Below are 26,830 nucleotides of genomic sequence, written 5' to 3' on the forward strand. Positions count from 1 at the left end.
TCATTCAGTCTTTCCTGATACGATTTATGCTTAAGACCTTCCACCATTCTTGTAGCCCGTCTTTGGACCCGTTCAATTTTGTCAATATCTTTTTGTAGGTGAGGTCTCCAGAACTGAACACAGTACTCCAAATGTGGTCTCACCAGCGCTCTATATAAGGGGATCACAATCTCCCTTTTCCTGCTTGTTATACCTCTAGCTATGCAGCCAAGCATCCTACTTGCTTTTCCTACCGCCCGACCACACTGCTCACCCATTTTGAGACTGTCAGAAATCACGACCCCTAAATCCTTCTCTTCTGAAGTTTTTGCTAACACAGAACTGCCAGAGATGCAAGAGACATCGATATATACCCTAAAAGTGGAATGACTTTTTTAAAGCCTCTTTACCTTGATTTATTCAACGCTTGCTTTTACTTACCTATAATTCTAAAAATTAGATGTAAGGAAATGAGCTGCTGAAAATACAACTAGTTCATAATCTTAGCACAGTTCTACCTTTCTTCCCTTTCTTCTTCTTCTTTCTTTTTTCTTTTCTTTCCTTTTGAGGTCGGTATGTTCATTGACTGTTTTGTCTACATGTCTTGGTTTATTGTCAAAGCATACGATTATAGCTTCTGTAATTTGCCATGTTTTTATTGTTAATCGTAATTATTTGGTTTTTAAGTATTTATTGTCTATTTGTAAATAAAAATTTAAAATAATAATTAAAAAAAAAAGACTTGTGGACTTCCACTCCCAGAATTCTCCAGCCAGCATAACTGGCTAGAGAATTCTGGGAATTGAAGTCCACAAGTCTTAAAAGTTGCCAAGTTTGGTGATCCCTGGTCTAAGGGTATATAGGGAGGGATCCCTTGATCACATCACTTATAATGTATGTCATTATCTCTTGGAGCAGTGATTTTCAACCTTTTTTGAGCCGCGGCACATTTTTTACATTTATGAAACCCTGCGGCACATTGAGCGGGGGGGGGGGGGCGCTAAAAAAAGTTTGGACAAAAAAATTCTCTCTCTTCCTCCCTTTTGCTTTATTTCTCTCTCCATCCCTCTTTCTTTCTCTCTCCATCCCTCTTTCTTTCTCTTCCTTCCTCTCTTTTTTGCTCTTTCTCCCTCCCTCCCTAACTCCCTCTATGTCTTTCTTTCTCTCCTTCCCTCCCTCTCTTTATCTCTCTCTTGCTTTCTTTCTCTCTCTTGTTCTCTTTCTCTCTCTCTCTCTTTCTTTCTCTCTCTCTTTCTTTCTTTCTCTCTCTGCGCTTCACGGCACACCTGATCATGTCTCGCGGCACACTGGTTGAAAAACACTGTCTTGGAGTTTCTACTAGCGTCTATTTGAAAAGACAGAAACAATGAAAAAAACCAGAGGAAGAAAATGCTATATAGCAAATATAAAAAAAATTCTATCTCGCTGTATTTTATATATATTTTCCTCTGCCCTTCCATGGGTTCAGATATCTTATTCAGACCTAGCAAATATGCGCCCTGCCCTCCGTCCAGTATTTTAAGCCTTTTTGTAATACCCAGACAATTTTTCCTTATTCCATCTTCGCCTTGTTATGTCAGGCTGACCGAAAATTATCTAGGTTGCAGGCTGTTCATTTTCGGTGCTATTAAAGGGCAGACTGTTAATTGCTTGAATGTAACATTGCTGCCTAGTTACTGCTTGGCAGAAGAGATACTGACAGTTTTCCGTTCCCAGGAGCCAAACTAACATGGCTAGCCAAGGAAACTTTGTCTATGGTAAAATAGGATGGAAGGCATGAACGCCAGATTATCTCAGGGACCGCCTTCTGCCGCACGAATCCCAGCGACCAGTTAGGTCCCACAGAGTGGGCCTTCTCCGGGTCCCGTCGACTAAACAATGTTGTTTGGCGGGGCCCAGGGGAAGAGCCTTCTCTGTGGCGGCCCCGGCCCTCTGGAACCAACTGCCCCCAGAGATTAGAATTGCCCCCACCCTCCTTGCCTTTCGTAAGCTCCTCAAAACCCACCTCTGCTGTCAGGCATGGGGGAACTAAAATATTCTTTCCCCCTAAGCCTTTACAATTTATGCATGGTATGTTTGTATGTATGATTGGTTTTATAACAAGGGTTTTTAGCTGTTGTAGTATTGGATTTTTACATTCTGTTTTTTGTCACTGTTGTTAGCCGCCCCGAGTTCACGGAGAGGGGCGGCATACAAATCCAATAAACAAACAAACAATAAATAAACAAAGGAAGATAGACAATAGCAAAAGGTAGACAATAGCAAAACTACTGGCAACTTCAAATCTCAACCAACACATGCTCTGTATTACACATTGGCAAAAAGAATCAGGATACGAAATACAAACTTGGGGGAAATGAACTTGTAGATGACTCTCACTCTGTCAAAGACCTTGGAGTATTCATATCCAATGACCTAAGTGCTAGAGCCCACTGTAACAACACTGCCAAAAAAGCATTAAGAGTTGTTAATCTAATCTTACGCAGCCTCTTCTCTGGCAACATTGACAGAGCACACAAAACATTTGTTAGACCAATTCTGGAATACAGTTCACCAGTCTAAGATACACATTTTCCCCCCATAAAAGAAGGTGGAAAAGTTGGTGCGCCTTATACGCCGAATACAGCCATTTGCGGCCTCCCAAAGCCAAAAATGAGTCCCATGGGAGATTTGGTTTCTGTCCATGCGCCAGAAGCGAAATCTCACGCGAGGATGCTTACATACGTGCAAGCACATGTCCCCACTTGAGAGTTCACCTCCAGTACATGCGCAGAAGCCAAATCCTACCGAAGAACAGCCGGCTCCCCAGCATGGGTCCAAAAGCTTGGAAGGCAAAACCTCCAAACCCGATGACCAACCCAGATTGGATCCTACAACCCGTATTTTACTTAAGGCAGCAAACTTGAATATATTTTACTTGAAAACGACACATAAGAAGGAATTCTCCTAAAGAGTTCAGCCATTCCCCCACCCTCCAGGCTAAGTCTGAGCAATTTTCATGAATTTTTTGAGCCTCCCCCCCCCCCCAAAAAAAGGCCATATGTAGTGACTGTTCCAGCTGCTGAGATTAAGTCATCTATTTGCCACAAAAAATACTCCTGGGAAGCATCAAGCCCAGAGGAAAATTGTAAGAGCTCCTATTTCTCTTCCGATATATTTCCTCGGAATCTGGATGTTCTTTATTATAGGTCCCAATGGGGGAGCATCACAGTGTACATGGTTGATTGAATAACAACAGATTCACATCTTCCCCCATTCTGCTCCGACCCTCCCCATCTGTAATTGGATTTAACTGTTGGCATATTCCTATATCTCTGTGTGTGTGATTGTAAGCCTCTCAAGAGTTACCCCGTGGAAAGATACGTTTTATAAATACATTTTATTAATAAATAAATTAGCAAGCTATCTCTTCATTTGGAATAATACTGTGTCCAGTTCTGGAAACCTCACCTACAAAAAGAGATGGATCAAATTGAACGGGTCCAAAGACGGGCTACAAAAACGGTGGAAGATCTTAAGCATAAAACGTATCAGGAAAGACTTCATGAACTCGATCTGTATAGTCTGGAGGAGACAAAGGAAAGGGGGGACATGATCGAAACATTTAAATATAAGGTTCAGGAGGGAAGTGTTTTTAATAGGAAAGTGAACCCAAGAACAAGGGGGCACAGATGGGAAAGATCAGAAGCAACATGAGAAAATATTATTTTACTGAAAGAGTCGTAGATGCTTGGAATAAACTTCCAGCAGATGTGGTTGGTAAATCCACAGTAACTGAATTTAAACATGCCTGGGATAAACATAGATCCATCCCTAAGATAAAATACAGGAAATAGTATAAGGGCAGACTAGATGGACCAGGAGGTCTTTTTCTGCCATCAATCTTCTGTTTCTATGTTCATAGCCCTCACCGCTACCCTGTTTCTCCCCAAATAAGGCATCCCCTGATAAAAAAAAACCCCAATCAGGTTTTTGAGTGCAGGGCAATAAGGCCAAGTGTTTATTTTATTTCAGGATTCAAAAAAATGTAAGTCAGGGTCTTCTTTTTGGGGAAACACGGTAGTTCACAGCCTATCAGTCTCGCATGTTGATAACGCACTAATCTCTCCTTAATTAAGTCTCATGAAACAGGGGAAGCATCTTACAATTTAGATTAGAGGAGAGACAAAGAACTGATAAGACCCCTTTTGAGATAAGAAAGTTGTTCACTGCTGTAGGTTAGATTTGCAGGTATAGTCCTCAGGGGATCAGAATAGGATTAGGAAAATCCGAATTTAAATCCCAGTTTGACAAGGGAGGTTAAGTGGGTGATTTTAGGATAGCTATAACTTCCAAAGCTTAGAGTTAGACTATAGCTGGAAGGGATTTTGGAGGTCATCTAGTTCAGCCCTCTTGCTCAAGTAAGAGATACCATTTCAAACAGGTGCCTGTCCAGTCCCTTCTGAAAAATCTCCAACGATGAAGTCCCCACAATGTTGGAAGGCAAGCTGTTTCATTGGTTAATTGTCGTCACCTTTAGGAAGTTTTTCCTTAATTCCAGATTGCTTCATACATCTGGTACAAACCATACATAAAGCAGAAACAGCCCAGGGGAATCAATTTCCCCATGCCTGATGACAGAAGTGAGTTTTAAGGAGTTTGCGAAAGGCAAGGAGGGTAGGGGCAGTCCTAATCTCCGGGGGGGGGGTTGATTCCAGAGGGTCGGGGCCACCACAGAGAAGGCTTTTCCCCGGGGTCCCACCAGACGACATTGTTTCATCGACGGGACCCGGAGAAGGCCCTGGACAAGGATTTCACCCTCAATTACTCCATTAAACATCACGGTAGATTAAAAAATATATAACACTGATATGGAAATGTTGCAGGATTGTTAACCAACTTATATTTTGGGGAATGCTTTTTTAAAAAAAATTGTTTATGCATTTGTATGTTTTAACGTTTGTTTACTTGTTTGTTTGCTTGTTGGATTTATATGCTGTCCCTCTCTGAGGACTCAGGGCGACTCACAACATATAAAAAGAAACAATAGGATACAGTCGGCTAAATCCAATTAATTAAAACTAAGTAAACTAGTCTAAAATCCCCAATTATATTAAAAATCAATCATACCCATTCAGACAACATATGTACCATTCGTCGGCCAGGGAGCTAAGGTATAATTGCCCCAAGCCTGGTGACATAAACGAGTCTTTAGTCTCTTTAATCTCTTGAGGAAGGTGAAGAGGGTGGGGGCAGTGTGAATATCCAGGGGGAGCTGATTACAGAGGGCTGGGGCCCCCACAGAGAAGGCTCTTCCCCTAGGCCCCTCCAAGCGGCATTGTCTAGTTCAGTGTTTCCCAACCTTGGCAACTTGAAGATATTTGGACTTCAACTCCCAGAATTCACCAGCTAGTGAATACTGGCTGGGGAATTCTGGGAGTTGAAGTCCAGATATCTTCAAGTTGCCAAGGTTGGGAAACACTGGTCTAGTTGACGGGACCTGGAAAAGGACGACTCTGTGGGACCTAACCGGTCACTGGGATTCATACGGCAGAAGGTGGTCCCATACGTAATCTGACCCAATGCCATATAGGGCTTTATAGGTCATTACCAACACTTTGAATTGGCAGCCAATGCAGTGTTGTATGTATGTTTGTTTTTTAAAGACAAAAATTAATTAAAAATCATTTTAAAAAACCCATCAGGGCAGATCCAACATGGGAAACGTCATCTATATATCTTTCAAGAGAAGAAGCCAGCTGGAATGCCACAAGTTCATTTTAATAACTCTGAGTAATCCCTTATTCCTACTTTAGTGCGGGCAATTACCAAGTTCTGTCAACAAACCATTCAATGCATTTCCAGGGTTCATAGCATGCATTTCATTGTAATCATTATCTCACCTCTAATAAGCAGGTCCGTATTCTCATGTCCAGACAGAAAGCTGTGGACAGGGAAAGGTTTAGTCTAGCAAAGAACGTAAGGGCTGAAGGCCTCCTAATTACTATGTTCATCATCCTACCAAGCCATGGTTTGATTTATCATGATTTAACTCTGCCACAATTGCTGGGATTGAGAGAACATGCCAAAACCATACATCATGGTTTACAAACCACAAGGGCCAAAAGATTCTCCCATCAAGCCAAACAAGCTACCTTCTAGCTCAGTTGATTACATCAAGAATTACCATATTTTTCAGAGTATAAGATACACCTGTTTCCTCCCTAAAAGAGGTTGCAAATTCAGGTGCTTCTTATATTCTGAATACATAGCTTTTTTCGAAGCCTTAACTAGGTCAGTGATTTTCAACCTTTTTTGAGCTGCGGCACATTTTTAACATATACAAAATCATGGGGTACATTGGGCAGGTGGAGTGGGGGTGGGCTAAAAAAGTTTGGACAAAAAAATTCTCTCTCTCTCTCTCTCTCTTCCTCCCTTTCGCTCTATTTCTCTCCCTCTTTCTCTCTCTCCCTTCCTTCCTCTCTCTCTCCATCCCTCTTTCTTTGTCTCTTCCTTCCTTCCTCTCTTTTTTGTTCTATTTCTATCTCTCCCTCCTTCCCTGCCTTTCTTTCTTTCTCTTTCTTTCTTTCTCTCTCTCTTTCTCTCTCTCTTGCTTTCTTTCTCTCTCTTGCTGAGCTTCGCGGCACACCTGACCATGTCTCGCGGCACACTAGTGTGCCACAGCACACTGGTTGAAAAACACTGAACTAGGTAATAACAATCTTCCCAGCTCTTACCTTGCAGGTTCTTTCATTGTTACTCTTTGCCAATAATATTTTCCAAGCCCTAAGTCTTTGCAGATTTTTTCATTGCTCCAAATGTTTTCATTTGGAGCAATGTTCCAATTTTTTCCATTGCTCCAAATGTTTCTTTCCAGCCCTAACCAGGTGCTAAGGATGTTCCCAGCTCTTACTGGCTTGCAAGCTCTTTCATTGTTACTCTCTCTGAATAAGGCTTTTTTAAAGCCCTAACCAGGAATAAAATAATGTGATGAAGCTGACCAGACTAAGGACGCTAGCCAGATGAATATCTGGTAAGCAGATTCTTTTCCCTATTTTCCTCCCCAAAAACTAAGCTGAGTCTTATACTCTGAAAAATACGGTAAGTTTGAAATGGATGTGAGATTTAAACCAAGTAGGGCAGCCCACTCTATCTTACTATGCCAGCCTTGCCTTGCTTTATGAGGCCCTGTAATATCACTCATACCAGAGTTTCTAGCCAGCTAGCCAACCAACCCACCAACCAACCAATCAACTAGCAAGCTTGCTGGGAATTATGGCATTTAGAGTGCAAAACACCTGCCCATTTTATGTTTAATTATCAGCCTGAAAAGTACAAAGGCAGAGAGGGAGAAAAAAGCCTTGTCAGGCGGAAACCATTTTTGTAGCCTGTCATTGAAAAGTTATAATGAAAGATCAAAAGCAACATGAGAAAATATTATTTCACTGAAAGAGTAGTAGATCCTTGGAACAAACTTCCAGCAGACGTGGTTGGTAAATCCACAGTAACTGAATTTAAACATGCCTGGGATAAACATATATCCATCCTAAGATAAAATACAGAAAATAGTATAAGGGCAGACAGTGATTTTCAACCTTTTTTGAGCCGCGGCACATTTTTTACATTTACGAAATCCTGGGGCACATTGAGCGGGAGGGGTGGTGGTTAAAAAAAGTTTGAAGAAAAAAATTCTCTCTCTTCCTCCCCTTCGCTCTATTTCTTTCTCCCTCCCTCTTTCTCTCCCTTCCTCTTTCTTTCTCTTCCTTCCTTCCTCTCTTTTTTGCTCTCTTTCTCCCTCCCTATGTCCCTCTATGTCTTTCTCTCTCTCTCCTTCTCTCCCTTTCTTTCTCTCTCTCTCTTGCTTTCTTTCTCTCTCTTTTTCTCCCTCTCTTTTTCTTTCTCTTGTTCTTTCTCTCTCTCGCTCTTTCTCTCTTGCTTTCTTTCTCTCTTGCTTTCTTTCTCTCTGAGCTTCGCGGCACACCTGACCATGTCTCGCGGCACACTGGTTGAAAAACACTGGACTAGATGGATCATGAGGTCTTTTTCTGCCGTCAGTCTTCTATGTTTCTATGTTTCTATAATACCTACCAAAAAATACAACATGAGAAGCAATTGAACTGCTGAAGGTAAGCAGTCTGCAAATTTTTAGGGCCAATTTCTTAGTCCAAATTCTACCAGATCCTCAGTTATAATGTTGCCCCAATTAGCAAGCTCTCTCTCTCTCTCTCTCTGTGTGTATTTCAGCACATACTGTAGCAATACTCAGCTGGTCTTTTTACAGCTCAGAAGCTAACTGGGTTGAACTTGAGTCTAGTTTGTAATTGATGCGAAGCTGCCATAGAAAAGTGGAATTGCGGCATAAATGTTGCCTCGACACAGCGTTGATAAAGGTTTTACACCCAAGATAAACTTTGGTGTTAGATTGAAAATAGCAATTAAGCTTTGACAAGATGATAAGATTCCAGAAAGAAACTGCCAGCCTGTCTTAATAAACGATTGATGGATTAAGAGATATTTCACTCAGGGAAGGATAAAGAAAGAAGTAGGGGAAGTAGGTAGGTAGGTAGGAGGAGATAAGAGGGTGAGAAGTCATCAGTTGTGGCTGACAAATGACTAGGGCCAAAGGTAACTTGCTAAGCCAAGTATCTACAAATTGTATTTCCACCTTGAGTGTTCGGAGACTCCAAATCTTCCAGAATGCAGCTGCGGGAGCTGTCACCATATAACACCTACACTCCATGAGCTACACTGGCTTCCTATTAGTCTCCGGGCACAATTCAAGGTGTTGGTTATCACCTATAAAGTCCTATATGGCTCAGGGCCAGACTATTTACGGGACCGTCTCCTGCCGCATACCTCCCAGAGACCTATAAGAGCACACAGGGTTGACCTCCTCCAGGTCCCGTCGACTAAGCAATGCAGGTTGGTGGGATTGTGGGCCAGGGCCTTCTTTGTGGCTGCCCCGGCTCTACGGAATCAATCCCCCCCCCCCGATGACTGTATGCTCCCACCCTACTGGCCTTCCATAAGGCCATGATTGAAAGGGGAAGGTGGAAATTTATCTTTGGGTCCCACTTGTTTATTTCCAAAGGAAGGCCTACCCGAGGGTTAAAACTAAGCGTCGAAATCTCCCTGAAATCTCCCAGGAACTGGAAAGCCCTCTTCGTCGCCGGTCCTACGTGCCTGCACTTCTTATTATGTTCAGACAAAGACAACTTGCTTGTAAGGGCCTTTTCTTTCTCCCCACCCCCACCCCCCCTCTAGCCGATGTCTCAGTTCCCAAGCTGTAGCTTCTTTTCTATTCCAGTCAGAGACTGTCTTGGATGCTTTTTAATCCTCTCCGAAGACGACAATGGAAGGGGTCCACCAGCCACCCCTGAGATTACGGAAGGAAGGAGTTTGTGTGTGTGTGTTGGGGAGGAATGGCTTTCTGCCAAAGCAATACAGCGACAAGCCCCAGCAGAGCTGAGCTACGGCGGGTTCCTCTCTGTGTGCGTGATTATTTACACCGGGGAGGAACACAACAAAGTCTGCAGGAATCCATCTGCTCAACTTGGAATATTCATCTTTAGCCCTCCTCTTCCTTCCTCCTTCTCCCCCCTTTCCCGGATCCTGGCCTGCGAAGACTGAACATCCAAAATATATTATTTTTAGTTCAAATTCACAATGTAATGTACAGACTTCAGAGGAGAATCAGAACTGCAGAAAAAACAATTGCTGCCAACCTGCCTTCCATTGAGGACCTGTAGACTGCACGAGTCAAAAAGAGGGCGGGGAAAATATTTACTGACCCCTCACATCCTGGACACAAATTGTTTCAACTCCTACCCTCAAAACGTCGCTACAGAGCACTGCACACCAAGACAACTAGACACAAGAACCGTTTTTTTCCGAACGCCATCACTCTACTAAACAAATAATTCCCTCAACACTGTCAGACTTTCTACTAAATCTGCACTTCTATTCTAATAGTTTTTCTCATCCTTCCTATCACCCATTTCCTCCCATGTTGACTGTATGACTGTAACTTGTTGCTTATATCCTAAGATTTTTATTAATATTGCTTCTTCATTGCTTATTTGACCCCTATGACAATCATTAAGTGTCGTACCACATGATTCTTGACAAATGTATATTTTATTTTATGTACACTGAGAGCATCTGCACCAAGACAAATTCCTTGTGTGTCCAATCACACTTGGCCAATAAAAATCAATCTATCTATCTATCTATCTATCTATCTATCTATCTATCTATCTATCTATCTATCTATCTATCTATCTATCTATTAGGTTTCAATTGTCAACTGTTATTATTGTCTTTTATGTGTTCTTTGTATACTTGTAAATAAAAACTTTTATAAAAACCCAAAAAAAACCCAAAAACAAAATATATTATTGGCCCCTCTAACCAATAAATGAAACGTATGGTGTGATTGGACTGTATGTGTATTACATTAGGTTTTTTAGTTGTTTTTTAAATTATTAGATTTGTGCCACATATTTATATCTGTATCTATTCTGTGAGCCGCCCCGAGTCTTCGGAGAGGGGCAGCATACAAATCTAATAAATAATAATAATCTAATAAATAATAATTATTTATTTATTTATTAGATTTGTATGCCGCCCCTCTCCGTAGTAGTAGTAGTAGTAGTAATAATAATAATAATAATAATAATAATAATAATAATAATAGTAGTAGTAGTAGTAGTAATAATAATAATGATGATGTTTAGTGACCATTGAGTGAATGATAAATTGAATGTTTTTAAGTTTTCAGGATCTTTTAATTGTAATTAATTGGATCAAATTGTTTTACTGTGTATTCTATGTTTGTTGTGAGCCGCTCCGAGTCCACGGAGAAGGGTGGCATACAAATTCAATAAACAAACAAACAAACAAACAAACAAACAAACAAACAAATGAATAATTTTACTGGTGGACTTCTACTTCCAGAATGTAAACTGACTCATAGCTGTTTGTAAAGCATAGTTTGTGGCTTAGTGTTGGGTATGAACTAAGCTACTCTGCCTGATTAACGCACTCTTTCAAACTACAGTTTGCTCAATCGTGATTCATAGCTACGGTTCCTGGTTGAATAAGCCACATCGCCCTGGCTTTGCAATAAGACTGTCAATCAAGCACACGCCATTGTAGCGTAAGAGGTTTACACAAGTACAACTCTGGCTAAGCAGATTCTGGTTTAAAGAAGCCAGGATTTCAAACTTTGAAACTTGTAGACTTCTTCAAACTTCAAGACTTGTGGACTTCTGGGAGTTGAAGTCCACCAGTCTTAAAGTTGCCAAATTTTGGGACCTCTATCCACCTACTTCTTCTCCCTCCCTCCCTCTGAACTTCCCTTGAGTTGTTTGAGTTCCAACAAATTTTATAATAGTATATGATAGTGTATTACTGATAGTATATTACTAACTAATTATATTCTTTTAGTTTCCCGTCCCTTCTAATGTTTCTACAATATTTATCACCATTATCCTTTAATTTTTAGTATACACTTTAACACTACTATTACCATTCCCTTGCATTCTAGTTTTGTCCCCTGGGTTAAAAGATTTCCCTTTTAATTTTGTGCTCATTTTACTTCAATTTCTAAATATATTCATTTTCTACCCAATTGTAGGACTTCATCCAAACATTATAATATTCAGATTTGCGGAGTTTGCGGAGAGGGGCGGCATATAAATCCAATAAATCTAATCTAATCTAATCTTCTCTATCTTTAAGTTTCATTGTCATTCTGTTCATCTTGGCACAGTCCAAAAAATTTTTAAGTACATTTTCTTCCATTGGGATCTTAGATCCTTTCCATTTTTGTGCAAATGTAATTTTTGCTGTTGTTATCACGTGTACGATTAAATATATATCTTCTTTGTTAAAAGTTATTTGGTCAACTGTCTAATAAAAACACCTCTGGTTTTAATTCTAACCTTTATCTATTTATTTATTTTATTTATTTATTTATTAGATTTGTATGCCGCCCCTCTCCGTAGACTCGGGGCGGCTCACAACAATAACAAGAACAATGTAAAAAACAAATCTAATAATTTAAAAAACACTAAAACCCCCATTATTAAAAGCAAACACACCCACAAACATTCCATGTATAAACTGTATAGGTCCGGGGAAGATGTGTCAGTTCCCCCAAGCCTGATGGCAGAGATGGGTCTTAAGAACTTTACGAAAGGCAAGGAGGGTGGGGGCAGTTCTATGTTATCTATGTTTATCTTTATCTATGTTATCTAAATCTGAGGCCTTAGAGAAACCTTCCTCAATCATGCAAATTAGGATGAGAAGGGCTGGCCAATCTAGGAGGCATAAGCAGTTAGAAGAAGCACCATAACTTTCCTTTTTTTCTTCATTCTATCACGCTGGATGTCAAAACTCACAATCCTCACATTGTCTTCAATGTCTAACTCCTACCTGTTGGGATACATTTAAGGCAGAAGTCTTTAAACTTGGCAACTTTAAGACTTGTTGTGGACTTCAACTCCCAGAATTCTCCAGCCAGCATAACTGGCTGGGGAATTTTGAACGTCGAAATCCACAAGTCTTAAAAGTTACCAAGTTTGGGGACCCCCTGCGTTAAGGGAAAAGCAAAGAAAACCTTCAAGGGAATGGTTGGTTGAATCGAACAAAATGGAAAGGATTTCCCGGTTTTAAAAGCTGATTTTTTTTTTTTAAAAAAAGAGTTTTGAAGAAGCAGGATATCAATTTGCACAGCTCTCAGATGCTTGTCAATGCGTCTAAGGAACTTGCCACTTTGGAGCAGAAATGTTAAGAAAACCTAGTCACTGATTAACATTTGATTGGCTGCCAACATTCCATAGATCAAAATACACTTTGTCTTTTGAATTCCACAGCACCTACTTTCAGTCTATATTTTAATCATTAGGGTCCAGTGGTATTTTCATAACTGGACAAGGAACTACAAAAAGCAAAACAGTGTGTTGCAGCCTGATCATAGGAACTCCGAGAAAATGTTCACCGAGATCCATAGATCCTTCTTCCAAGCAAATGCATTCAACACCGTAACCTTACAATTCTTCCAATGGGAGAGAATTCATTGGAGGATAGTATTGAAAGTATGAGGAAGCAGGCTGGCAGTAAGAAGTTTGGGCTGAGAAAAAATTCCCAGTACCAGTTAGAAAACAGAATTCTGGAACAAACAGAGCATTAACTTGAGTCCATGCATGGCAAATTCCTACATTTCCACCAGAAGCTCAAGATGAGTAAAAGCACTAACATTCCCACTGGGATGACTCAATTAGCACACGAGTTACTATCTTGATATAAGTCATCAAGCAGTGAAGATGGGAGTGTAAATCAACGACTTGCAAGAGAAGGTAAATGGACTTAAAACATGGATTGTATCTTCTGTGGATGGACACACTCTGAACCAGCCAGGGAACAAAACAATCTATCTGAGCTTTCTCTCCGTGTGTCTCTCTCTGTGTCTCTTTGTCTCTGTCTGTCTCTCTGTCTCTCTCTCTCTGTGTCTGTCTGTCTCTCTCTCTCTGTGTCTGTCTGTCTCTCTCTGTGTGTGTCTGTCTGTCTCTCTCTTTGTCTGTCTGTCTCTCTCTCTGTGTGTCTGTCTGTCTCTCTCTCTGTGTGTCTGTCTGTCTCTCTCTCTCTCTGTGTGTGTCTCTCTCTCTTTGTCTGTCTGTCTCTCTCTCTCTGTGTCTGTCTGTCTCTCTCTGTGTCTGTCTGTCTGTCTGTCTCTCTCTCTCTCTGTCTCTCTCTCTCTTTGTCTGTCTGTCTGTCTATCTGTCTTTCTTTCTTTCTCTCTCTCTGTCCCTCTGTCAATCTCTCTCTCTTTGTCTATCTCTCTCTCTCTCTGTGTCTCTGTATCTCTCTCTCTTTGTCTGTCTGTATATCTGTCTGTCTGTCTGTCTTTCTTTCTTTCTCTCTCTCTGTCCCTCTGTCAATCTCTCTCTTTGTCTATCTGTCTTTCTCTCTCTCTCTCTGTATGTCTCTCTCTCTCTCAGAGAGAGAGAGAGAGAGAGAGAGAGAGAGAGAGAGAGACATACAGAGAGAGAAAGTCTATTTGTCTGTCTTTCTCTCTCTCTTCGTGTTTCTGTCTGTCTATCTTTGTTTCTGTCTGTCTGTCTCTCTCTGTTTCTCTTTCTGTCTGTCTGCCTATCTGTCTCTTTCTCTCCCCCCCCTCTCTGTCTTTCTCTCTGTGCATCTTTGTCTCTCTCTCTCTCTCTCTCTCTCTCTCTGTCTCTCTGTGTTGTTGTCTTTCTCTGTGTCTCTCTCTCTCTGTGTCTCTTTCACTCTCTCTCTCTCTCTCACACACACACCAATTTCATGATGTTTAGATACCATTCCTTTCCCTTAAGAGGATTCCTTGGATCCTCTTCACACATGCTAATAGCTTTGGATTAATCTTGTCTTCACCATTTTTCACTCCCTGACCCTTGGAAACACTTGGAGATGTGTCGCTTTCACTCCAACTGCTATCAAAAGACAAAGAAGAAGAAGACCCCCTCCCCAGGGGCTAACCAATGTTCTCTCCTTCCCAAACAAATGGGAATGTGTCAAAACGGACCCCTCCCCATCACAGTTGCTGGTTTGGTGCTGTTCTAAAAGAAGAGCCATCCATCATGGCAACATCACCCCACTTACAATTTCAAAGAACATTGCCTGCTGATTTCGGAGTATCCAGCATGGATTTTTAGACTTCAATCAGAATGGAACTGGTGGAGACCTTGGAGGTCTTCTAGTCCAACCCTCTGCTCAAGTAGGAGACCCTATCCCAGTGATGGGCTGCTATGGGTATGGTCAGGTACGCAGAACCAGTAGAAACAATTTGAGTTTTTTTCTTTTTCCCCCCTTCTGGGCTCTGGGCATGTTTTTCCTATCACAGTAAATGAGGTTGAATGTGTATAATTTTAGAAGAGCTGTGCATGTCTGTCTCTCTCTCTCTCTCCGTGTACATACACATACAGTTCAAATGGTAGATAATGTATATTTTTGTGTGCCTGTGTGTAATATTTATTTATTTATTTATTTATTATTATTTATTAATCAGATTTGTATGCCGCCCCTCTCCGCAGACTCGGGGCGGCTCACAGCAATAATAATACAATGTAAACAAATCTAATATTTAAGTTAATTTAAAAAAAAAAACCAATTTAGAAACCAATCATACATACTAGCATACCATGCATAAATTTTATAAGCCTAGGGGGAGGGAAAGTGTCAATTCCCCCATGCCTGAGGACAGAGGTGGGTTTTAAGGAGCTTACAAAAGGCTAGGAGGGTGGGGGCAACTCTGATATCTGGGGGGAGTTGGTTCCAAAGGGTTTATTTATTCATTCATTCATTCATTCATTCATTCATTCATTCATTCAACCATTCATCCATTCATTCATTCAATTTTTTATGCCACACTTCTCCTTAGACTCAAGACAGCTTACAACAGGTTAACAATAGCACTTTTTTTTAAAACAGAGCCAACACAATCTGGGTCCTCATTTGACCCATGTCGGAAGGATGGAAGACTGAGTCAACCTTGAGCCGGTGATGAGATTTGAACCGCTGACCTACAGATCTATAGTCAGCTTTAGTGGCCCGCAGTACTGCCCTCTACCCACTGCGCCACCTCAAGTCACTTGTACACATATATACAGTACATAGAATGAAGTAGTATATTTTGGATGTTCAGTAATAGCAAATAGATGAGGCGAGGAGAGGCCAGGCACCCTAACCCAAACCCTTGGCATGAGTGACGTCACGTTGACCACCTTTAAGCCAGTCACATGACCTTTAAGCCACCCCCGGTCACATGATCATCAAGCCATTCCCACCTGGTCACATGGCCGGCAAGCCACCCCCACAAAATAAGCCACACCCACAGTGTGGTAGTAAAAACTTTTGCCCTATTTTGCCCTTCACTGCCCTATCCTAAACCAGTGTTTCCCAACCTTGGCAACTTGAAGATATCTGGACTTCAACTCCCAGAATTCCCCAGCCAGCATTCGCTGGCTGGGGAATTCTGGGAGTTGAAGTCCAGATATCTTCAAGTTGCCAAGGTTGGGAAACCCTACCAACCCTACCAACCTTTGAAGGCGAGCTGTTCCACTGGGGAAAACACAAGGTGAAATCTTGGGGGTTATTCCCACCAAAGAGAAGACATTTTCAGCTGCCAAACTAGACACCCAGAAATTTTCCAGCTGAACTGGAAAGAAGTTAATAACTCAGCTCCTGATCAAAAAAACAAGGTCAAGTTATCACACGGGTGGCCAATGTGAGTTTGGAGCAGTGCAAATACCACGTATGGAAGCATCCTCAAGAAAAGACTGAAGGGCTTCATGCAAATGGAAGATGGCAATACAAGAACTTGGAGTTTAATCATAGAAAGTTCTCTGAGAATTTTCCTAATTGTTGGGAAGCAGTTGGAAGCAGTTCTGCCTTCTTCTAAAATGTACTTGTAGAATCTATCCCCTCCTGTTCCATTATTATAAAAGGCCGTCCAAAAGTGAAAGACAGAATGCAAATGTTTTAATTAAAGTAAATCAAAATATAAAAGCAGACCCATTAAAACACTTCTCTCTCTCTCTCTCTCTCTCTCTCTTGCTGTCTCTCTCTCTCTCTCTCTTTCTTTCTTTCTTTCTTTCTTTCTCTCTCTCTCTCTCTCACATACACAGAGAGCAGCAGCTTTAATGATGGAATTAGTCTACTTGCTCAGCCAGGAATCCTGACATTCTCTGAGAAGAAAGAGATGTGTGTCTTGATCTGGCAAAACGTTCTTTCATTGTTGTCAGACAGAAGGACTGATGCTAGAAAGTCTATTCTTACACGAAACGTTTGTTTTTTAAGAGGGGAAAAGCTTTAATCAATAACACACAACACAGTAACTACCGTATGCAACTGGCATCCCCAAACAAGGAACAGTTCTTGGATTCCAGCTGTGAGAAAAAAATATAGAACCAGCAATGTATTCCAGTTAGGAAAGCAAAAATAATCTAAGTAAATAAGTAAACAAGTAAGAAAGGATGGGAGGAAAGATAGAAGGAAGGAAGGAAGGAAGTGGGGAAGAAAAGAAGGAAGGAAGGAAGGAAAGAAGGAAGGAAGGACGGAAGGAAGGAAGGAAGGAAGAAAAATGGATGGAAGGAAGGAAAGGGGAGGGAAGGAAAGAAGAAGAAGAAGGGAGGGAGGAAAGAAAGAAAGAAAGAAAAGGAGGGAGGGAAGGATGGAAAGAGGAAGGAAGGAAAGAAAGAAGGAAGGATGGATGGAAGGAAGGAAAGAAGGAAGGAAGGAAAGAAGGAAGGAAGGAAGGAAAGAAGGAAGGAAGTGGGGAAGAAAAGAAGGAAGGAAGGAAGGAAGGAAAGAAGGAAGGAAGGAAGAAAGAAAAATGGATGGAAGGAAGGAAAGGGGAGGGAAGGAAAGAAGAAGAAGAAGAAAGAAGGGAGGGAGGAAAGAAAGAAAGAAAAGGAGGGAGGGAAGGAGGGAAAGAGGAAGGAAGGAAGGAAAGAAGGAAGGAAGGAAGGAAGGAAAGAAGGCAGGCAGGCAGGCTAGCTCTGACTTCCAGAAAATAAAATTTAAAAAATGTATACTTTTTATTGGACTGCTGCATGCTAATAAAACAAGGAAACCTTTGAGTTCTCTCAGAATTTCATCTGGCTACACAAAAAAGCACTGTATAGCAGATTACCAGTGCGCACAAGACACGGAAACAGGCCTGAAATGTCATAAGAAAATGCAATACAGGTATATCCATACTTACTTTCCTTGCTAAGAACACCAAATTATCACTTAAGCACCTTAAAAGATGACAGCTCAACCTTTCCTGGGTGTTTATGTGGAAGGTCCCCATTCGTTCTAACTTCAAAAGTAGGCACTTGAATTTTTAAACAAGAAAAGGCCTGTTGAATTCATCAACTGAAATCCCTTCTCCAAGGACATAAAACAGCCTCGGAGAGAAAGGAATCAGTTAGAAGATGCCATGTAGCAGAAAAGCTTCTTATGGGCCTTTTATTGTTCCACACAAGATCAGAACGGAAAATGGGATCTACATCTCACTGTTTAGCAAACCAACAACACTCAATCAGTCTTAATTCTTCCAGATTTCTCTTTCTTTCCTTCCTTCCTTCCTTCCTTTTTCTTTCTTCCCATCCCTTTTCCCTTCCTTCCTTCCTTCTTTCTTTCCTTCTCCCTCCTTCCTTCCTTCCTTTTTTCTTTCTTCCCTTCCTTTTTTCTTCCTTCCTTTTTTCTTTCTTCCCTTCCTTTTTTCTTCCTTCCTTCCTTTTTTCTTTCTTCCCTTTCTTTTTTCTTTCTTTCTTTCCTTCTCCTTCCTTCCTTCCTTTTTTCTTTCTTCCCTTCCTTTTTTCTTCCTTCCTTCTTTCCTCCCTTCCTTTTTTCTTTCTTTCTTTCCTTCTCCTTCCTTCCTTCCTTTTTTCTTTCTTCCCTTTCTTTTTTCTTTCTTTCTTTCCTTCTCCTTCCTTCCTTCCTTTTTTTCTTTCTTCCCTTCCTTTTTTCTTCCTTCCTTCCTTTTTTCTTTCTTCCCTTTCTTTTTTCTTTCTTTCTTTCCTTCTCCTTCCTTCCTTCCTTTCTTCCCTTCCTTTTTTCTTCCTTCCTTCCTTCCTTCCTTTTTTCCCCTTCCCTTTCTTTTTTCTTTCTTTCTTTCCTTCTCTTTCCTTCCTTCCTTTTTTCTTCCTTCCTTCCTTCCTTCCTTCCTTCCTTCCTTCCTAAAGTGTCTTCAAACTTGGCAGCTTTAAGATTTGTGCACAAATTGTGAAGCCCACAAGTCTTAAAGTTGCCAAGTTAGAGGACCCATGGTTTCGGGGAACCAGGGATGAAATTCAGCCGTTTTGGATAGGTTCTATAGAACCGGTGGTGGTGATTACGCACAGTTCGGAGAACTGGTAAATGGCACTACTGACTCGCTCCACCCCTCCCACTCACTCCTTCTTCGGCTCATACCCGCATGAGAAGGAGGCGAGAATCCATCAGGTCGAACATTAGAAGACTTGGCCAAACTTTTCTGTGGGTTCTGTGGGCGTGGCTTGGTGCAACCGCACTTTGCGGTGAGTGATGTCAATTAGGCCATGCCCACTCAGTCACATGACTCCCCCATAAGCCACACCCACCAAGCCACATCCACAAAACTGATAGGGGAAAAACTGTGGACCATGAAGTCTTTTCCTGCTATGTTTCTACTATTATAATTTAACATCATATACAGTTCTAACCCAGCCTGAGAAATGTGCATTCTGTCCTGCAGCTAACATATTAACCACCATACAGCCATAATCCAAAATCAGAACATTATTGAAGTTGCGCATAATTAAGTCTTTCAAAATATCCTAGATGGAAAATCCTCTTATCTTAAGGTACACTACCACGGTTTCTATTTATTTATTTATTGAAAAAACAGTTACAGTACTTTTTGAAGGTGTCCTTTCAATTAATGATGGGGAGAGGGGCTTTTATTTGGAATCAAGTACTTAAAAGAGATTCCAGTCCTTAAAAATATCTTTTGTGGGCTCTGTTACTGTTGCCTACTAGCTACTGCACACACCAAAGTGAAATGGAAGCTGGAGGAATGCGAGAGATTAACTTCCCCCCAAAGTATCAAAGGGAGAAACAATTTGCTTCAAAGTTGATTCTAAATAGCCCTGTCTATCCCTTAAGGCAGTGTTTCCCACCCTTGGCAACTTGAAGATATTTGGACTTCAATTCCCAGAATACCCCAGCCAGCGAACGCTGGCTGGGGAATTCTGGGAGTTGAAGTCCAAATATCTTCAAGCTGCCAAGGGTGGGAAACACTGCCTTTAGGCGTGTGTTTTATAAATATTTGCATGCTTATAAATGGGAATATTAAGATTCCCATTTCAGAGCTGGCAATTAATCACGAAGAGGCAGCGATGGAACGTAAGACAAGATAAAAACACCTGCAGGACTCTGTTCCAAAGCGTAACCTCTACGTAGGTTTATGGCTATACTGCAACGACCTTGGTGAACTAAAAAACCACTCATGTGCACCTGCATTTTGCACAACACAGAGATGTGCCTAATCTCAGAGTGAAGGCACACACCCATGAGAACACCCAGTAACCTTTCCCTTATCTTGCAAACCTTGGAGCAAGGAGGCAACATGCCAGCAGGTCTAACCATCTGTCTAAAACAGAGGTCTTCAAACTCTGGCAATTTTAAGACCTGTGGACTTTAAACTCCCAGAATTCTCCAGCTGGAATTCTGGAAGTTGAAGTCCATGATTGTTAAAGTTGCCAAGTTTGGAGACTCCTGGGCTAAAAGGTCCTTGCTCTGGAGGCCCATGGCTTATCTCCTCTCCTTTTTAAAAAAATAATAATAATTACTGGTTTTTAAAGAGGCTGATAATTAAACTGTGTCTTATACTCTGAGTATAGCTTTCTCCTCCCCCCCAGCCCTAACTGTGGCGAGGGGGGTGTTCGCCCAGGTTCGTCTCGTGCACCAGTTGCGGCCCTATTTGGACCGGGAGTCTCTGCTCACAGTTACTCATGCCCTCATCACCTCGAGGCTCGACTACTGTAATGCTCTCTACATGGGGCTACCTTTGAAAAGTGTTCGGAAACTTCAGATCGTGCAGAATGCAGCTGCGAGAGCAATCAGGGGCTTTCCCAAATATGCCCATGTTACTCCAACACTCTGCAGTCTGCATTGGTTGCCGATCAGTTTCCGGTCACAATTCAAAGTGTTGGTTATGACCTATAAAGCCCTTCATGGCACCAGACCAGATTATCTCAGGGACCGCCTTCTGCTGCACGAATCCCAGCGACCAGTTAGGTCCCACAGAGTGGGTCTTCTCCGGGTCCCGTCGACTAAATAATGCCGCTTGGTGGGACCCAGGAGAAGAGCCTTCTCTGTGGCGGCCCCGGCCCTCTGGAACCAACTCCCCCCAGAGATTAGAATTACCCCACCCTCCTTGCCTTTCATAAGCTACTTAAAACCCACCTCTGCTGCCAGGCATGGGGGAATTGAGACCCTCTTCCCCACTAGGCCTTTACAATTTTATGCATGGTATGTCTGTATGTATGTTTGGTTTTTATATTAATGGGTTTTTAATCGTTTTTAGTATTGGATTATTATTGTACACTGTCTTATTATTGCTGTTAGCCGCCCCGAGTCTCCGGAGAGGGCGGCATACAAATCCAATAAATTAAATAAATAAATAAATAAATAAATAAATAAATAAATAAATAAATAAATAAATAAATAAATAAATAAACTAGTTGCTAATGATCTTCCCAGCTCTTACCTTGCAGGGTCTTTCATTGTTTCTCTCTATCAAGAATGTTTCCCAAGCCCTAAGTCTTTGCAGGGTTTGTTTCATTACTCTAACTTGCTCTGAGTAAGTTTCTTATCAGCCCTAACCAGGTGCTAATGATGTTTCCAGCTTTTAGGGGCTTGCAAGCTCTTTCATTGTTACTCTCTGCCAAGAATGTATTCCAAACCCTGTCTTTGTAGGGTTTTTTTTCCATTGCTTTACTTGCTCCAGATATTTCTTTCCAGCCCTAACCAGGATGTACCCAAGATCTTTCATTGTTATTCTCTGTGAAGAATGTTTTCCAAGCCCTAATCCTTTGCAGGTTTCCCCCCCATTGGTCTAACTTGCTCCAAATGTTTCTTTCCAGCCCTAACCAGGTGCTAACAAACTTCCAGCAGACGTGGTTGATAAATCCACAGTAACTGAATTTAAACATGCCTAGGTTAAACATATATCCATCCTAAGATAAAATACAGGAAATAGTATAAGGGCAAACTAGATGGACCAAGAGGTCTTTTTCTGCCGTCAATCTTCTATGTCTATGTCTATCATGGTCCACTCTTAATGATGTCACAGGACTCTGCTCCAAGACCAGTGCCAACCAGCCAATGCAGCTCACTAGTCCTTTCTAAAAACCATCCAAAAGTGAAGGAAAAACAGACTTGATATTCAACCACCCCGGAGGAAAACCAACATAGGGAGGCCCCTTTTGAGCCAATTTACACATAAACTACACCGCTTCCTTGTAAACAATCCTTGTAAACAGTCCATCCTCCAAATTCTTGCCACCTCATCAAAAAGATTTTTTAAACTTTTAACAGGTGGCCAATATGGCCTGAAATCCGTTTGTTTGGGTCAATACTAACAAAGACAATCTCAAAATGGGTGAACGGTGCAATCAGTTGGTAGGGAAAGCGAGTAGAATGCTTGGCTGCATAGCTAGAGGTATAACAAGCAGGAAGAGGGAGATTGTGATCCTGCTGTATAGAGCGCTAGTGAGGCCACATTTGGAATAATACTGCGCTCAGTTCTGGAGACCTCACCTACAAAAAGATATGGATAAAACTGAACGGGTCCAAAGATGGGCTACAAAAATGGTGAAAGGTCTTAAGCATCCAACATATCAGGAAAGACTTCATGAACTCAATCTGTATAGTCTGGAGGACAGAAGGGGAAACGGGGGACATGATCGAAAAATTTAAATATTTTAAAGGGTTAAATAAGGTTTAGGATAGAAGTGTTTTTAATAGGAAAGTGAACACAAGAACAAGGGGGGGGCAATCTGAGGTTAGTTGAGGGAAAGATCTGAAGCAATGTGAGAAAATATTATTTTACTGAAAGAGTAGTAGATCCTTGGAACAAACTTCCAGCAGACGTGGTTGGTAAATCCACAGTAACTGAATGTAAACATGCCTGGGATAAACATATATCCATCCTAAGATAAAATATAGGAAAGAGTATAAGGGCAGACTAGATGGACCGTGAGGTCTTTTTCTGCCGTCAATCTTCTACGTTTCTGTTTCTAAAGGTGAAAAACAGTCATCATTGGTTTTCAGTACTGTTGTAACTTTGAACAACCACTAAATGAGTGGTTGTAAGTTGAGGACTACCTGCAAGAGATCTCAAACTACCTAGCTTTTATCAACGCACCAAAATACATCCCTACTTATACAGTACCAGCCATTTTCCAAAGATGTTTTTTTACCCCCCGAAACAAAGACAACTGAACTTTCTTCACAAAGCTTCTTACAAATTGAGAATTGAGGAGAAGCAAACCATTTTCAAAGGAAAAGAAACAAGGAAGTCTATTACCTTTTGGTTAAAAAATAAAATAAAATAAAAAAGCAACTTCTATCTAGACAACCATGACTTGGATTCTTGAGAATCTCCATAGACAGCACAGCCTTTGCTCACTTAAACTCTCTAGCTCTGCTGGGCTACATAATCCATGCCAGTAGTTAAAAATTCGAGGGTGGTGCAATCCAGGGAGGGTACCAAATCAAAGGATTGATTGATTGATTGATTGATTGGTTATTATTTTATTAATTCAATGTCTATGCCGCCCAATCCCAATGGGACCTGGATCGGATTGATTTGTCAAACATGTATCGCAGTGTTCCCTCTAATTTTTTTGGGGGGTGGGCGGAAAAGTATAGTGTCTGAGCGGCAGTCCCTTCAGGACTGGGCGGCACAGAAATAAATAAATAAATAAATAAATAAATAAATAAATAAATAAATAAATAAATAAATAAATGAATGAATGAATGAATGAATGAATGAACGAACGAACGAACGAACGAACGAACGAACGAACAAACAAACAAACAAACAAACAAACAAACAAAAACCCCAAAATAAAATACTGTACTGTGTGTCTATAACAGTGAGCTCATAATAGGGCAACTCTATCAATATCAAAATGCCACTTAAATAGTTGAGCTAGTTTCAAACTAGATTTTGATTTTCTTTCTCTCTTCCTTACTCCCATTCTTTTTCTTTCTCTTTTCCTTCCTCTCTTTTTTCTATCTGTTTCTCTTTCTTCCTCTCTTCCTCTCTCTCTCCTTCCCTCTCACTCTTTCCCTCTCGGCTTCTGGGCAGGTTTGGAAAACTCTGAGTTGATGATTTTTAAGTGAGCGATTGCTCACTGCTCAGCTTAGAGGGAACTATGATGTATAGTATAGTAGTATGTTATGTATAAACATAACATAAGTAAAAAGTAAACATAACAGGGGACAATAGGATAGTCGGACTGGGACAGTAGGCACAATAGTGCTCTTATGTACGCCCCTAACAGATCTCTTAGAAATGGGAGAGGTCGACTGTAGACAGTCTAAAATTAAAGATTTTGGAGTTTGGGGAAGAAACCACAGAGTCAGGTAGAGCATTCCAGGCACTGATCACTCTGTTGCTGAAGTATTTTCTGCAGTGGACTGTGGAGCAAGGATAGTTCCCTCCATGCGCTTGGCACACCACGAAAATCCATCCAAAACAAAACAAGACCATTTTCTGAGTTAACCCCAAGGAGCCCCCAACAATGCAAATTTTGGAAGAGGAGTTGGGGGGGGGAGCAAAGGGATACCTACCAGTCAAGGAAAAGGGAGGAATAGAATAGAATAGAATAGAATTCTTTATTGGCCAAGTGTGATTGCACACACAAAGAATTTATCTTTGGTGCATATGCTCTCAGTGTACTTAAAAGAAAAGAGACATTTGCCAAGAATAGAATAGGATAGGATAGGATAGAATTCTTTATTGGCCAGGTATGATTGGACACACAAGGAATTTGTGTTTGGTGCATATGCTCTCAGTGTACTTAAAAAAAAAGAGACATTTGCCAAGAATAGAATAGAATAGAATAGGATAGGATAGGATAGGATAGGATAGGATAGAATTCTTTATTGGCCAAGTATGATTGGACACACAAGGAATTTATCTTTGGTGCATATGCTCTCAGTGTACTTAAAAGAAAAGAGACATTTGCCAATAATAGAATAGGATAGAATTGAATAGAATAGAATAGAATTCTTTATTGGCCAAGTGTGATTGGACACACAAGGAATTTTTCCTGGTGCAGATGCTCTCAGTGTATAGAAAAGAAAAGATACAAGAATCATGAGGTACAACACTTAATGATTGTCATAGGGTACAAATAAGCAATGGGGAAACAATCAACGTTAATAAAAATCTTAAGGATACAAGCAACAAGTTACAGTCATACAGTCCTAAGTGGGAGGAGATGGGAGATAGGAATGAAGAAAGCTTAAAGCCCAATCGCTAAGGCATGGTAGGTAGCTCCAAAACGATTGCCTTTAAACCCGAAGCGGCGTCTGAGATAGATTTGAAGACAGATATGAGTTAAGGGCCCCTTGAAAGAGTATCTACCTGAGAGGAACACACACACACACACCAACAGCCCCCCTTCCTTTCAGAGATTTCCACCGCTAGTTTTGGAAGAAAGGAAAACCCAGCCTCTCTCCAGCTTAGGAAAGCCACCGATCCTGGCTTGCAAAAAATATACAAGAAACCCACGCGCGTCGGTGAGCGCGCGGAGCCCCCGGACGCCCGCTTGTTCCCGTACGTGCGCGGGGACACGAGCGGCTGCACCAAAACGGGATCGCGGTCCCCAAACACCCCACGCCGTCGTCCACACACACACGCACCCGACTCCAGAAAAACCTCTGCAAAAAAGCCACCGCCGCCTTTTTTCCTTCTGCGGCCCCTACCCACGCCACACATCCGCAGCCGGTAAAAAGCGCCCCTCGGCGGCCCACCGGGGGTCTCTTTCCAGCCCCCCCCGCTTCCACCTCCAACCCCCTTCCCCCTCTCGCACCTCCGGGAAGAGCGGCCGGAGGAAGCGGGCCGAGGTTCCGAGCAAGGAGGCTCCGTGGTTTTAAGCCCGTTGCACTGCCGGGCGCCCGACGCCGGGGGCGATGGAGAAACCTGCCCCCCCCTCCAGGGTTCCGGCTGGAAGAAGAAGAAGAACCAGCGGGAACTTTGCCAAATTCGCACTCTCCCCCCACCTCCTCGATTGCATCCCCCCCCCCGGGAAGAAAATAACTCCCCACCCGCCCGCGAAACGCGGATCGGGACTCCCGGGTCGCTTCCGAAGGCCGAGAAGCAACGGCGGCGCCTGCAGAAAACGAGAACCCCCCCGTGGGAAAATGCAAAAAGTTTGGTAAAACTTTTTTTTTTCTCACGGCCGACTTACCGTTCGGACGGGTGGAAAGCGGTGGCCCCTCGCGGGCGCAGGCGAACCTTTCAAGAGGGGGGTATGGAAGAAAGTCGTCGCCCCCCCGCCGGTCTCCTACTCCAAGGTGTTTCCCCCTCCCCGCGAGGAAAAAAAACCCAACTCCGCTGGGAAACAATAGGCGAGCCACGCGCGCTCCTCGTCCTCCTCCTCCTCGGCGTCCTCCTGGGTTCAGAGTCCGGGCTCCATCGCCGGGAAGGCGGCGGGAGTCGGAGTTGCAACTCCGCCTTCCCCGGTGGGCGGCCGGGACCGGAGAAAGGCGGGCAGGTGGCGGCGGGAGAAGCGAGGCGGCGGCGGGGCGCTCCGGAAGGGCTCTGCTCGGCCCGGCGGACAGAGAGAGCGAGAGAGAGCCCGCGCGGCGACGGCTGCTGCTGTTTCCCGGCCGGTGCTCGGAGGAGGCGACTCGTTCGCTCGGCCGCGGCGCCCCAGTCCGGCGGGCGGAGAGAGAGAGCGAGAGAGCCGGGGGAGGGAAGGAGGGAGGGAGTCCCTCCCAGCCCGCCCCGCCCCGTCCGCCCTCCAGCTCCTCCCCGCTCGGGGTCTCGGCCAGCTCCGGCGCTGCTGCTGCTTCGGGCCGAAGGGGGGAGTCCGGCCGAACCGAGCCGGAGCCGGGCTGCGCTAACGAGGCCGGCCCGGGGGATGGAGAGGCTGCTGGGGGTCGTGGCGGAGGGAGGCGGGAGAAACCAGACACACACCCGCGAGGGCTTCCAGCTTTGCGACGCTTCTGCCTTGGCCCCTCGAGGTGGATGGGATGGACCCGGGATGGATTGTGTTATGTCAACCGCGGTTCCTTTCAGCCCCCAAGGAAGGAAGGAATGTGAAGGAAAGAAGGAAGATAGGAAGGAGTAGGGGGAGGGCGG

General features: G+C 42.7%; 1 protein-coding gene across 7 annotated transcripts in view; it reads right to left on the reverse strand.

The window, feature by feature from the left end:
• The window catches only part of FGFR1 (fibroblast growth factor receptor 1), a 161,070-nt gene extending 134,665 nt beyond the window's left edge, over nt 1–26,405 (reverse strand). For 6 of the 7 annotated variants that reach the window (XM_070765370.1, XM_070765369.1, XM_070765368.1 and 3 more), the window contains exon 1: nt 25,935–26,400. The gene's annotated coding sequence lies outside the window, so the exon portion shown is untranslated. Of the gene's footprint in view, nt 1–25,934 lie in introns of all 7 variants that reach the window. The other variant, XM_070765367.1, reaches the window with a different exon arrangement.
• Between the last annotated feature and the right edge of the window lie 425 nt (nt 26,406–26,830).

This window comes from Erythrolamprus reginae, chromosome 12 (assembly GCF_031021105.1).
Source record: "Erythrolamprus reginae isolate rEryReg1 chromosome 12, rEryReg1.hap1, whole genome shotgun sequence".
Lineage (NCBI taxonomy): Eukaryota > Metazoa > Chordata > Lepidosauria > Squamata > Dipsadidae > Erythrolamprus > Erythrolamprus reginae.